The 13,937-nt window shown below is 43.5% G+C and overlaps 1 long non-coding RNA gene across 24 annotated transcripts in view; it reads right to left on the bottom strand.

Moving 5' to 3' along the window:
* The window catches only part of LOC116231969 (uncharacterized), a 128,779-nt gene that overhangs the window by 93,084 nt on the left and 21,758 nt on the right, over positions 1-13,937 (bottom strand). For 21 of the 24 annotated variants that reach the window (XR_016471466.1, XR_016471448.1, XR_016471461.1 and 18 more), the window contains one exon: positions 485-13,859. This is a non-coding gene — a long non-coding RNA (uncharacterized LOC116231969). The remainder of the gene's footprint in view (positions 1-484; positions 13,860-13,937) is intronic. The other 3 variants (XR_016471453.1, XR_016471446.1, XR_016471450.1) reach the window with 3 other exon arrangements.

Below are 13,937 nucleotides of genomic sequence, written 5' to 3'. Positions count from 1 at the left end.
TGACATGGATGGGTGAAGGTGCCCAGGAGAGCCCTTGCAGGGGATGGATCCTTTCCTCAAACAACACATTTGTTGGCTATTTTTTTTTCCCTCTGGGCTCAGTTAACAGGAGAAAAGAGATCCACAGCCTGCCCTGGAGGAAGGACATTGTGAGACACTGTCTCCAGTACAGAGAGAGCAACATTTCTGGCTTGAGACCACTGCGTGCTTTCTGTCCCACAACCTAATTCATTTGCCCACAGAAGCTCTCTGAGCAGCAAGCACAACACTTCACGGAAACACATGTCTTTTCATCCCCTCAGGATGTGCTAGCCCATAAAATCATCCCCTGCACTTGTGCTGGGCTCATAAAAATCACTTCAACAATGTGTTATTCTTAATTGCTTCAGGCAAGCTAGCCAGGACTGCTGGAGACTCAGTACCGATTGTCTATAAAACCAGAAGAGATAGGAAAGAATCTCCTACACTTTCCAGTAGCACCTACCATTCTGAGAGCAGTGCTGATGATCCATGAAGATGTCACAGCTGGCCCTCCATGACTCCTGTCTTCCTTGGAGGACAGGACACGTTATTTGGGGTTGCAGAACCATTTACCATGGCAGACAAGGAGATGTTCCTTTCCTGGAAAGACAAGACACCATTAAACTTTTCCTTTTATTTTTTGTTCTTACAGTTTTAGCTCCAGTACCAGCATCTACCAAATCAACACAATTATGATTTTGGATTTTACATTTGTCTATTCAAGTCACCTTTGTCTTCACACAGCACATAGGTTTTCTTTTTTATATCAGTACTGCCAGCATGTTTGCACAGCAATGCTGCACTGACCCCAGCCATACAAGCTATCACACTGAATATAAGCTGCTGAAAAATGAACTCTGCTGATGGCTGGCATTCAGTGACTGCAGGTGCTTTCATGCAAAGCTAAGTACGAGGGGACACAAAGGTTTATGCAACGTTAAGAGCTGTCAGCTGTCCAGTACAAGGCCATGGAGACACTTCAGGGACCTTCTCCATGTGTATAAATACTTGATGGGGCAGAGGAGGAGTAAAAAAAAAAGGCTCCTCTCAGAGGTGCCTAGTGACAGTATGGGAGGCAGTGAGCACAAACTGAAACAAGGAAAGTCATCTGAAGATGAGAAAAACCTAGTTTTGCTAGCAAAGATGGTCAAACACTAGGAAGGCTGCCCAGGGAAGCAGTGCATCTCCATCTTCAGGGATAACTCAAGACCTGACTGGACTTGCTTGTGAGCAATGTTCTCCAGAGGACCCAGCATGCAGTAGGGACTGGATCAGGAGATGTCCAGAGGAGTCCACACGTGGATGAAAACAAACTTGGCTTTAGGGGAGCTTACTTTCCCCGCCCCTACTACACACCATGAAACTCATTTCTGAACCCATGGTCTCTACTGTGTACCATGATCTTCCCTCCCACTAAAACAAAATACACCTCCTGGGAAGATCAGGTCACCACGAGTCAATGACAACACGATTCAGCTGACAAACCCAGCCCACAGAAGAGACTTGAGCTATTCCAGCTTCAGATCTGAATAAGGGCAGAGGCAATACTATTGGAAGTTTGTATTTCTCTGGTTAGAATCGGTTGCCCCATACAAAGCCAGAAATTAATGACCTGCCTTTTTATAGGGAATTAAATCCTATCACGGTGTTAAAAGAAGCTCAGTTATAAAGTAACTCTTATCAGATCTATAAACTGTAGTGCAAATAAATGAAATGAATGATTTATAAAGACTTATCATAATAACTCAGAAGGAACATGTCTTTTTTCAGTCTGAAATCCTGGCCAAGGATTTCTCTTTTACAGCACCAGGGAGAATTGGGAAGAGAATGCACAGCTCGCTAAGAAATGACCAGGAGTGTGTCCAAATCCCTAATCCTTCGGTGGCCTCTCAGTGCACCTGCTTTCTCAGCACTGCATGCACTCAGGTGTTTGTGTCACCGAACTGCACTTCACCAATTAGTCAGGGACCCAGAGAAGGAAGACCCTGTGGAAAGCCATCAGCAGCACCCAGCTTCAGCCAGAACCACGTAGGACACATTGGGTGGTGCGTGGGAACAGGCTACAAAGAACAGGTAAGAAAAGGAGGAAAAAAAAATAAGCTGTTACGTGGTGCTGGAAACTACAAAAGCATAGAAGATACAATGGAGAGTTTAAAAAAATCAAAATAGGAATTGCCAGTACCTGGTTGCAGTACTCTCGTGAATATTCATCTTCCAAGAGTGGGATTCTCCATCTGAATACTCATCAAGCCTCATCGCAAACAGTGGAAATAAATCTTCTTCAGAAAGCAATTCGGCCCACCTAAAAGTAACTCTATAATTAAATATGTGATTATCTATTGACATTGTCTTTTCTAGCACCTACAAATGACGCCTAAGGGGAATAGATAAGACACAGATATTTGAAGTTGGGAAAAATAAATCCCACCTTTAGTGTATGCTTCGTAGCATGATGCTATTGAAAAGATTTGAGAGCTACCTGAGACACAAGGACTACACACTCCTAAAAGGAACAAATAATAGACTGATAAACAGCAGATGTCAGTGCTTGCTCTGAAAGAGACGTTATGTGACGTTCCTGCCTAGAACAGTAAATATTTTTGTATCTCTTTCTTCTGAAGAACACTGGAAGGCTCCGTCAGATGTCAGTGAAGCAGTGAACTTACCCATGAACTCTGGGATAGCAGGTCCTGCTGTGGGGCAGGGATGGTGTGTCACCACCTCTGCTGCCTTCAGAAAACAGCACTCTGCCAGTAATACACACTGAGAAAGGAATTTAATTTTCTCACTATGGAAAGCCTTTCCTCAGAAAATATCAAAGTCCAGAATGGACTCTGGAACGCAAAAAAAAAAAAAAAAAAAAAAAAAAAATCTTAGCATAATTTGGTTAAAGAAGCAAATACATGCCTCATTAAGAATTTAAATAAGGTAAACCCTACGCGAGCTTAAAAATACTTGCGCGGAGAAATAGATCTGAAGGCGTTCGTTGTGCAATAACCCATAACAGGAGCAAGGGAGTCGTTAAAGTCAGGCGGGTAGCGTTTCTTTAAAGCATCCCTTCAAACATCCCTGTGACACACAGCCAGAGCACGACAGCCTGCAGCCTCAGCAAGGGCCGCAGCCGCCTGCTGCCTAAAACCCGCGGCTCACGCCTGCAGCAGGCTTTCTGGAGAAGCACTGGACTTATGCAATGTGTTAGAGAAGCAGACAAAAATGTTACAACGTGTGACAGGGTTACTGAGGTGTGATGTCCATTAGAAGCCACTTAGCTTTATGACACAATATGATTTGGCACCGGCGTGCGAGGATATGCTGTAAAAGCCAATATGAATTACATTATGATGTGAAGAGGGACTCATTAAATTAGGAATAGGATCTCTCAGAGAAGCCAATAAGCATCAGACGGAGCTGTGGAAAGAGTTCATTACATTAGAATATAAAAAGGTGGGCTGTTACATTTTGATTTGTTAAAAAAGCCAAAAGGCATCACATGAAAAGGGCCTATCATCATGTTACAACGTGCAATAAAAGCCAATATAAATTGCATTATGATTTTAACAGGGTAGTCATTGAGTTACAACACATAATTGAAGCCAGTAGGCCTTATGTAAGGCTGTGAAGCAGGGTTTGTTATCTTCATAGAAACACACACAAACCCCAAGACCGAGCATGACGACATGACATGGGGATTCTCCAGACTGGCACGAGAGGTTTTTCACTCTCATACTGCATTATACAATGGAAGCCAATAGAAAAATGAATGATGATGTGTGGAAAGGTACACTTCCTAACCATAGGCTATAGCAAGGAAATAAAAATTTCAGCTAAATGGGACAGGATGGATGTAAGATTAGCAGCACCACAAAATCAGGCCTGGTAGTACAGCAAGGAACGGGATTCACCCAGGCTGCTTGGCCATGTGCTGCCAGCAAGCAGCACAACACGATGCAACTGAAGCCCCAGTGCTCTTTCATTTTCAAGAAGCATGACCAGAGGAGCATGTAAGATACCTGTGTAAGGACTGGGTCTTTTGCACAGAACAAAAGGAAACAAAACACTGCAATAATCAGCAGAGAAACTATGCGCATTCCTCGTGCAGCTATAAATGCTGGTAGTGGCATTGTTTTAGCAATGACGCTCCAAATTGACCCGATGATACAACAAGCACAGCCAAATCATTGCTATTTGCTACCAACAGTCAGCACTGGCACCCACTGCAAAGGCTTAACTCAGAGTTGAAAATCCTCCTTCCTATGAGCACACTCATGTTCTCAGTGAGAGCAGGACACAGCCATGGGCAGCATGCAGCCCCAGGGATTCCAGCTGCAGGGCTGCAGAAGGCAGGCAGGGAAAGGGGCTGTGCCCAGCCTGGCTGCCCGCAGGGAGGGCAGCTTTGGTACCTGCTGCAGGGAGTGAGCAGGGAGGAGCCGGGCAATCGTTTAAATCAATTAGCAAGCTATGTTTCCATTTAGACATGTAGCTGTGTCAGGAGCTTTCCAAGAGTCTGTTTCTTCTCATAGACTTTTTCCCCCGGCATGTTTTTAATTACGGCCAACGCTAATTTTAACGAGTTGTCTGCCTTCAGTTCTGCGTGACTATAATGTTCTCCAGCTGACTTTAAAAACTCAGAAGGTTTTAACTTCTCGGGCTGCATTCTCAATGAAAACAGCCGCCCGCTGCACGGCTTGGCAGCTGGCCGTGCTCCCCATGGGCAGCCCTGAGCTGGGCCCCGGGCAGCCCTGCACTGCTGCCATTCACTGAGCTGCACCCTCCTCTGGCTGTGCTCCCTGGGGGTCATAAAGCTTTGATACACTTTCAAGTAACAGGAAGCATTAAGAAACTGTCAAGCCACCAAGGAAAACTGATGATCACTTAGGTAACCTCCTGGATAACAAAGCACGCAAAGCATCGTGCGTGATTCTTGTGTCGGGACAAATCTTTTTTGTTCAGGTAAGATACAGTTATGGGAAAGGTTTGGTCTTGATATGAAGCAATCCAAGTTAGCGTTAAAAGACTTAGCAACTTTTCAGCAAACTTTTCTTCCAAGAACAGGGAACAGTGCCTACTGTGGGACTGATTTTGTTCAGAAAAGAGGATTGAAAGCTGATGCCCCAGAGCCTTCTGCATGCATTGAGGTGGGCAAGGGGCTGGCAGGGATGCTGTACAACACTGAGAACATTAGCCCTGAGTGCATCCCTGAGACGTTCCTCACATACCTGGCTTCTGGCCCATCTTGATCTCAGGTTCTTATTACAGTTCAAGAGCATTCAGGACTCAAATTATGTAACAGTGACTCTGCTGTTATCACCAGGACAGGGTTTTCCACTTCTAAAATATGTAGAGCACGTGAAATATCCCACTGGTTTTGCCTGGTAGTACCCACAGATGCAAATCATCACTTCTCTTACTTTTTCGTTTTGATATCACTCACATTTCTCTTGAATAAGCCTGAAAGGAAAAACATGTTCACCTGTTTCATGGAGAATTCAGAAGGTCCAAGCTCCTGTGTCACTGCAAAGAAACATGTTCTGCTGTTCTCTGAACCCATACACCTGCTCTGAAACCATATTTGTCCTCACTTATTTTCCTAACACTTTTGCTATCCACCTGGACTCTTTTTTTTTTTTTTTTTTCCTCTCCACATCATAAAGTATTTATTAACTTATTTTTAAGAGCAAATGCAGTTTTCAGACTTTCCACCTTTTTGGGAGTTTTATAGTTTACTTTAACAGTTTGGAAAACCCTCTCATTTTGACAAATACTTACGTTCCTGCAATGAAGCAGAATGATGCTCAACCCTTACTGTATCCATGAATAAAATTACACATACAAAACCACTGTAACACAAGAAAATAAATGAAGTTGTGATGAAATGGGGCTGCAGGCTGAACAGTGCCCAGCTATATCTGCACTGAACTAATTGCTGAAGTTTGGTATCATCCAGAGAGTAACGAGGCACCGTTGCCATGAATTTTGGCCCCCAATCTTGAGGTCAACCCTACCCCAGTGATACAGAAAGGCAAAAAGATTTGTACTATTATATCAGAATGAAGAGTGCCCCTTTCTCAGACCCACACTCTATCTCCCATGAACCTGCTTTATTTTGCTTTAGTCAGTGCTGCATTTCTCTCCAGACATCCAGATATTTCTCTCCAGATATATTTGTACCACACTTTACTGTTGTATTTTTCTCTCCCAGACTAGAGGTTAATTCAGAGTAATGAAGTCCTACAGCTCAAGTATATTCCCAAAGCATGCCATACACCGCATGTAAATGTACTAACATTTTATACCCTACGTCCATACATCACAAAGAGCATTAAATACAAAAAAAACCCAAGACTTTCCAACCCATTACAGCTATTTGAGAGTGAACCCAAATAGCAAACCAAGTGAAGCAGCTGGATGGGACCTTTCTGAGTCACTCACTGCTCCAAAGTGACAGCAAACCTCTCAAACATTTTGCACAGCATTCCTCTTGTTCCCCATCTGAAAGAGAACTCCTCTTCGTTAGCACAGAGGTAATCAAGTCCCTCAAGTTGACTCGGTAACACTTCAGGTGCAGGTGTGAGCCCATCTTTAGTGGGCCACAACACCTTGGCAGAATAAGCTTCTTAGGTTTAGAAACAGAAGCCCAGCTAGAGCCCCAGAGGTAGTTCTACACAGCTGCATGGAGATTACAAAAGGAAGAAAAAGGCATCCGCATCAAAGCCCTCTCAGTGGAAATCCCACTGGATCCAATCAGCTGAACCTGCCCCTACATGAGCAGCACGCATCCACGCAGCCATGCAGCAGGGCCCCATGGCACAGCCCTCGTGCCATCACTGTCTAAGACATCACAGGGGGAAGCATCTAACACTGCAAATTGATGTCTGATTCATGGGCTTGTCATTATTCACGGCTATAAAATATTAGAATGCTCTAAATAAGTAAAAACATTTTCGCAGCTGCTGCAAATGTTTCATTCCTAGATGTAAGCCTGGCCAAGAGCACAGGGATCTGCGTAAGTGCCAAATTCACAGTGAAGTAATTAGTACTTTGAAAAATATATAGGTTTAGCCAATGTTTGGACATGGCCAATGCTGATAACTGGCCACAAATGCAAACGTTGCCCAGGCTGTTCTCCCCCAGACAGGTAACTTTATCCCTTATCCCAAAGGTGTGGAAGAGCAAGGATGAAGTGTTACAGAATTGGAACGACGTCCCGGGTTACAGATGTGTAAAACAGCTGGGCAAATGATGTCATTAAAAATACTTTGCCACCTCTGCTACTTGCTCTTGTTATTAAAAGCAGACATTAACTTTCTTTACCTAATCGTACTGTGTAAACCTGTTGTGTCAAGTCCTCAGCGTGCTCTGTTCCTAATTAGCAAAGACAACCCACAGCTGCTTCCCATAAACTTCTCCGAATGGCTTTGAACTTGCCATGCTGCAACGCAGATGTATTTTGCTTCTGAAATGCACATTTTTATCTGGTTAACAGAGGCTTCATCTGAAAATCTACGCATGCTCTATTCCAAATCCAAGGCCAAGGAGCACGCATGGACCATAACTTAACATGGGATGGAAATGAAGCCAGAACGCTTTTTGTCCATCTTTCCATTGCAGACAGACAGAACTTCAACTCAAGTTGCTTGGAACTCAAGAGGAAGGTCCAAATTCCCCTAAAAACAAATAAGAAGATCTCAGCGGCGTTCTAGTTCCAAAATGCAGTTTCTATTAATAAAGATGAAACAGTATGTGCTTCAGAAGACACGGCCCTTAAGAATTATTAATAGCGTTGTAGGTTCTGATGGCACCACCCTTCCAGTAGAGCAGATTTAAGTATTTCTGGGTTCCTTCTAGCTAAGCTTTCACATCTGCTGCAGTACTGACAGACAAAGGCTTCAGATGAACTCCCATGCCCTGCTCTGATTGCAGTCACCACCAGGGCGTGTGGTTGATGATCACACATGTAAAATCAGATGGCACTGAGAATCAAACTCTATCCCTAAGATGCATGCATTTTCCCTTATTTTAGCTTTATTATGATAGGATCCTGAACTACCAGCATTATAGATACTGTTTGCTTGCTGTTTCCCAGCATCCACTCAGTGCCAGCACAGCCCAGCAGGGAGAGCTGTGTCTACAGCCACATGGAGATGTTTTCTTCCCAAGAACAGCACAGCTCCCCTCATCGTAGGAGGAAAAAAAATCTGACTAAGTATTAGTAAACACGGATAAAAGCAGATTATTTGATAATCCTATTAAATTGCAATAGGTTTTAAATAACTCCAGCTGACAGCATTACGGCTCTTTTTCTCAGCTTTACAGCAGGACATCACAGCAGGCAACTTCACAGTGTCTCTTTAGAATGACTGGCAGTGCACCCCAAAACATGCATCCTGAAAAATCAACCGGCCAGCCTGCAGTGAGGATACCAAAGAATAACCCAGCACACAGAGTCAGAGGCGGAACAAGCAGGTGTATTCCCTCTGCTCTAAAGTTCAAGAGATGTACAAAATTCCACGTGGATTCAAGAGGTTATGGCTTCTCACAGAGCCTCATAACAGCCTAAGGTCACATCTGCTGCTGTATCTCTGCATACGCTGAAAGATAATTTAGTTCCCACTAAGATCTAAACAAATGGTACCTTTTTTTCTGTATAGGAAAGCCCACCAGTTATTAATGACTGCAGTGAGAAGCACCTCATAATTAACATGGAGCTGTGACTACACCTATTAATAACATGGATTTCTGAGGGTCATCAGGGCACAGCAAGCAACCGCTCTGCCCCTGCTTTTTGTAAGTGTGCCAGCAACAGACAGCTCTGCTTCAGCATTTCTGTGGCACGGATCTCTGAGATGTAAATACACGTGCAGCAAACACACTAAGTGATTGAGGCACCAATCTTCCTAAGAACTCTTATTAAGCTGTTACTACTCTGAAGTAAACACACTGAAGAAGCTAAACATGCTGGCACAATTTGATTTCTATACTCAATTACAGCTCATTCTTAGTTTCCAGCCCCGGAAAGCCTCTGTGGCTTTCTGCAGGTATTCATTTATTTTATTCCAGATGAACAAAAAGTATCAAGGCAGAGGATAATAACATAAGAATAATGCAATAATTCATTCCTCTGGGGGAAGTTTCACACGTGGAGCTCATTCTTCTATAACGCTATTGCAAAGAGATGCTCCCCTTTCAAGCTGAAAACAGTAATATTACCAAAAGCATGAATGGCCTTTCTGCAAGCAGACTTCTTGCAGTTTGCTTTGTGTTTTGTTGTTTGGTTGGTTATTTTTAGTCCTTCAGAGGGCTTAGCAAAAGGTGTAAAATGCTTCCTAATAGATCACTCCTAGAGGCAATGAAAACGCTTTCAGCATAAGAGCTGAAGGATTTTATTATTCCTGGTAGAATCACTATTAAAATGGAGAAAAGGTGATAAAGTTCCTCACTAGGAAAATCCTCACAGCTAGAAAATGCAGAGTCCTCAGCAGAGGGCATGGCTGCCTAGAGGGAAGAAAAGTAGGGATAATTCCAGGTCCATCATAGCTGCTTGGCTACACAACCAGAACGTTTGCTGACTCAACTTAGCAAGTTCATTTTATTCTGAAAATAGCTCCTCTATGGAAGGAGGGATTCTCTACCATGTAGACTCGAAGGGACAAGCTACCCTGATAGATGTTTTCTTGTCACATTTCATAATGCAAAATTCTGTTGTTTTGTTATATCATACCTTTTACAAAGCAACCAGAACATGCTATCTGTATATATTAATTTTTCACTGCCTGAATGCTGCTTTGTTCAGTCAACTCACAAAAGATGTGATGGCATAAAACACAGATAAAACAATTTTTTACTCCTTTTCTTCACATACCTCAAGCACTGAAACTCTCAAAACACCACGGGCCACATGCTATGACTGACAACCAGATGCTAGGGTTACAAGCAAAAAAAAAAAATTGAAACAGAGAAATGCTCTGTGTCCATCACAACAAACAGGTTGCTCAATTATTGTTGTTTGTTTTTTTTTTTTCCTATGGGCTCGTCAGGGGAAGTCTGTTCACAATCCTTATTTGATGCTCTGGTTTTACAGCCCTTTCTATTCCTCAGTCCAGCCATATGTCTTGAGTTACTCAACTGCTATCTCTGTAAGGTGTGAGAAGGCACAGGAGCACCGCAGCCCAGTGATTTAACAGCACACCCTCTCCCCATCCCAGGGCCACAGGTCTGTCCTGAAGATAACCCGCAGATCTCTGCCTACACCAGCTATGACTCACTTGCCAGGAGCAGTTCAGGGGGACAGGTTTGTTTAGATTAATGCTATCATTGCTGGTAGTTTAAAAAAAAAAAAAAAAAAAAAGAAACTTTTGGTCATAAACTAATTTGACAGGAAGAAGCCATTAACATTCTTGTCTTTAAGACCACCCTGGGTCTGTAAAACTGACACAAGCAGTTTGGCTAAAACTCACTCAAAAGAATACGTGAGCCAAAACTCAAACTACTCCACAGACGTTCACTTGGCATGGCTTCCGAGGCCTTTCTTCTCAACAATACATCATTAATATTGATGGTTTATAGCAATACCTGTCCTCTTCGGATGCAACAACTCAGTGACCAGATTTGGCAAATTAGGGAAAGCAGCGTTGAGGAGCAAAGCAAAGGGGGATAACCCCCTTCATACCTGTCTCATCTTTATGGAAGCAGTGGTGAAAGCGTTTGGGATAGGCTAAAGCTGATGGACAACAGACTGCTTGCCTTTGAGTGACACTTGGAGTGGATGGCAGATAATAAAGACACTTCTAGAACAGCCTCATGACTGGTTTTGCTTTTTTCCTTCTCCATTCACTCTTTTCAGGAATAAGACTTGTGCTGGCATTTTGAGGCAGCAGGCACCTTCAGCTATGGGGAAATATGTTTTTAGGATTGGGAGGGCAGAACCAAGTACAGGAACCTCCTCAGTGACAGCACAGCTCAGAAGGCTGCAATTCACCCATACACCAAGCAGAGAGGGAAAGTCTTTTATTCTGGTCTGGATAACCTCTGAAACATTCGGATGCTTTTCCAAATCCCTTTGGCTTGGAAATCAGGCTGGCAAGCTCCCCAGCAGCCTGATTTTTACTTTAATTTTTATTTTTTTCTTTTTGGCTGGTTTTCCAGTGCTTCCTGTTTTTGGCTGGGATTGAAATACCACAAGAATGGTCTTCCTTGAGTATTCCAGAACTTTCGCTTCCAGTCCCACCTCAAGCTAGGGTGTGCCGAAGCATGCGGAAAAGACAGACTAAGAAGCACTGCCTGGTGGCATGGCAGCCTGGAGCTCCACGCTGTGCACGCTGGCTGCAGGGCTCAGTTGCTGTGGGAGCAGCAAGCTACCTCTCTGGCAAAAAACTGCCCTTTAACCAGCAGATCATAGAGCTGTGTCACATGGATATGCATTTTTAATGTTCCCGTTATCAGGGTCTCCAAGTTCCTCTACAAACAGCACAGTTGAGGTTGGTTTTCATCTCTGAAGGGCTTTATTTTTCTCCCATTTCTTTCCTTAGTTGAAAGCCCCTCTATAATGCTCAAAATACAGACAACATGTACTGCAGAAATAAATAGCATGGAGCTCAACAGTGCTTACCCTCAATTTAATGCAGTCATTAACAAATCTCTGATGGGACTGAATTCACTTTAATGAGCATGCATTGCTTGATGCAGGGACCAGCTCTAGACAGCCAAGTTTCAGTTGCAGCATCGAACACCACAGACAGTGCTGATCCTACAAGCAGAGCAAGCTGCCCCATTGCTGGGCAGCAGCTGGGCACAGGGGTGGTAATGCTGGTCTCGTGGCATTGCTAGAGCTGCTAAGGAATTAGTAACAGCACCTAATGTAGATTGTGTACTTTTCATCATTTTGTTTACCTCAGAGTAATTACACAGTCACACTGTATTCTATAACCTATATTCTCCCCCACTGGCCCCACTGCAGGCGTAAAGACGAGGCTCAGATACTTTGAATAATTACTGACATTAATAAAGTGCCTGAGATCACCAATTCCTATGAGAGCAAAATCAGTGCAGCACACACACAAACATCAACAGCAGCAGCTATAGCTCGCCCAGAAGGGATGATAGAAAGGCATGGCACAGGACAATTTCAGGGTTTCCCACCTGAGATCACGGAAGTCTCTGCTGCTCGTGTTGTAACACACAAGTAGGGAATGATTCACTGAGGAACACTCCACTAAGAAATCCCAATGTATTTCTTCATTCACTTTTGTCAGTGCACTCTACAGTGCTTGGGGGTTGTTCAATGGCTTTTTTGAGAATATTGATCAAAACATTTCTCACCCAGGAACACCAATAAGCAGAAGTTCTCCAACACATACACTAGAACACTAACACACTCACTGACCTTATCCCTTTTTTGCATGTTTTTATTTGTTCAGCCATGGGAAATTACCATCTGCTATCTGCATTACGTTCTCATACTTACTCTGAGTGCTGCAATAAAGCAACTCTTGTCACTAACAAACAACCCAGGTACGTGCTTCCTTCCCTTACTGCCTTCAGTATCATACAACAACCTGTTAAAGAATTACTGCTGCTGTTACAGACCGGTACTGCAGAAGTTCTTCAAATTCCTTGACCAAATTTTTCAGATCTAGAAAATCTGTTGAGACCCAAAAAGAGTTCACATATTTCTAAACTGACCCCAAGTGCTGTCTCCTGTCTTTCTGAATGGGACCTTTAGTTTCTGCTGAAGCAAAACTCCCTGAGGTGGTAATACTGAATGATGAACTACTGAAGCAGCAAAAGCATGAGAGAAGCACTTGTTCCAGGGGTTACTCTTACCTCCCTCTTGGTAGCTAGAGACAGAACATCACACAAAGCATTTGCATACATTTCTTCTTATTGTCAAGCACCGAAAACAAAGCTGAAAGGTTAAGCACACTGTTACAGATGCATGGGACAGGAGTTAAACAAGCACTTCAACACACCTTGAACTCTGAACATGTGCTTCAGACCCATGGATTTTTCTGTGACTGAAGTACGTGCTGAAGAGCTTTGCTGAACAGGGAACAGTCATGGGATAACACATCCATTTAGAGCTGATGGATGTGCTTGAGCACTTTATTGCACAGATAAAAAAAAATCAGATAGTTTGAATGTAATCATAGTGCTTAAGCTTCAAGTTCAGAAAAATTCTCCATAGTATTTGTTATTACAGAGTGAATGCAGGGTTTAATCTGTGTTCATTTTCACTCAGCTATTTATTGCATTTTGAATTTAAAACTTTTAAAACAGACTAACAAATTAGAGCGATTCCAGCCCAATTACCAACAAGGCTTTCAGCTTTATCTGAGGCTTTTCACCTCTGTTATCACAGAAAAACCATTCCCACTATCTAAATAAGCTCAATATTGCCAGTCATTGCAGCATACTATAAACAGACATTTTAGCCTTCTGGGTCCAGAGGAGAAAAAAAGGGGGAGAGGGGGGAGAAGGATGGGTGAGGGGAAAATCACACTTTAAATGTCAGGCTGAGATTCTCTAACAACACAGTTCATGCCACAGCAGAGTAGGCATGGCTGTGTTCTGGTTTTGTTTTATTTCACTAGAAAGCCATGCAGAGCACAAAGAACTAAGCTGGTTAGTCATTCTGCTCCAGGAGCAGTAGAGCTGCTTATCTCAGACTGCCAGCAAACGAAAGCAGCTGTGTGCACAGAGCAGAGGGGCACAAGGGAAGACCACACCTCTGTTCCCTGCAGGCGTTCCCCTCAGCAGCAGCCTCCTCTGGGGCCAAAACCACGCCAAGGTGACGGGATCACGTCTGGCAGCCTGCAAAGCTCCACAGGCACAGCCTGCAGATCCTGGAACAGCAATGGGATATCAAGCACGTTTCATCAGAAGTTACTTCAGGAGGTACCCTTTGCTGCAACTCCTCTCGT

Source organism: Phasianus colchicus, chromosome 15, assembly GCF_987193195.1.
Source record: "Phasianus colchicus chromosome 15, bPhaCol1.hap1.1, whole genome shotgun sequence".
In the NCBI taxonomy this organism is placed as follows: Eukaryota; Metazoa; Chordata; class Aves; order Galliformes; family Phasianidae; genus Phasianus; species Phasianus colchicus.
The sequence above is the reverse complement of the archived record's forward strand: the minus strand, read 5'-3'. Positions and strand labels throughout refer to the sequence as shown.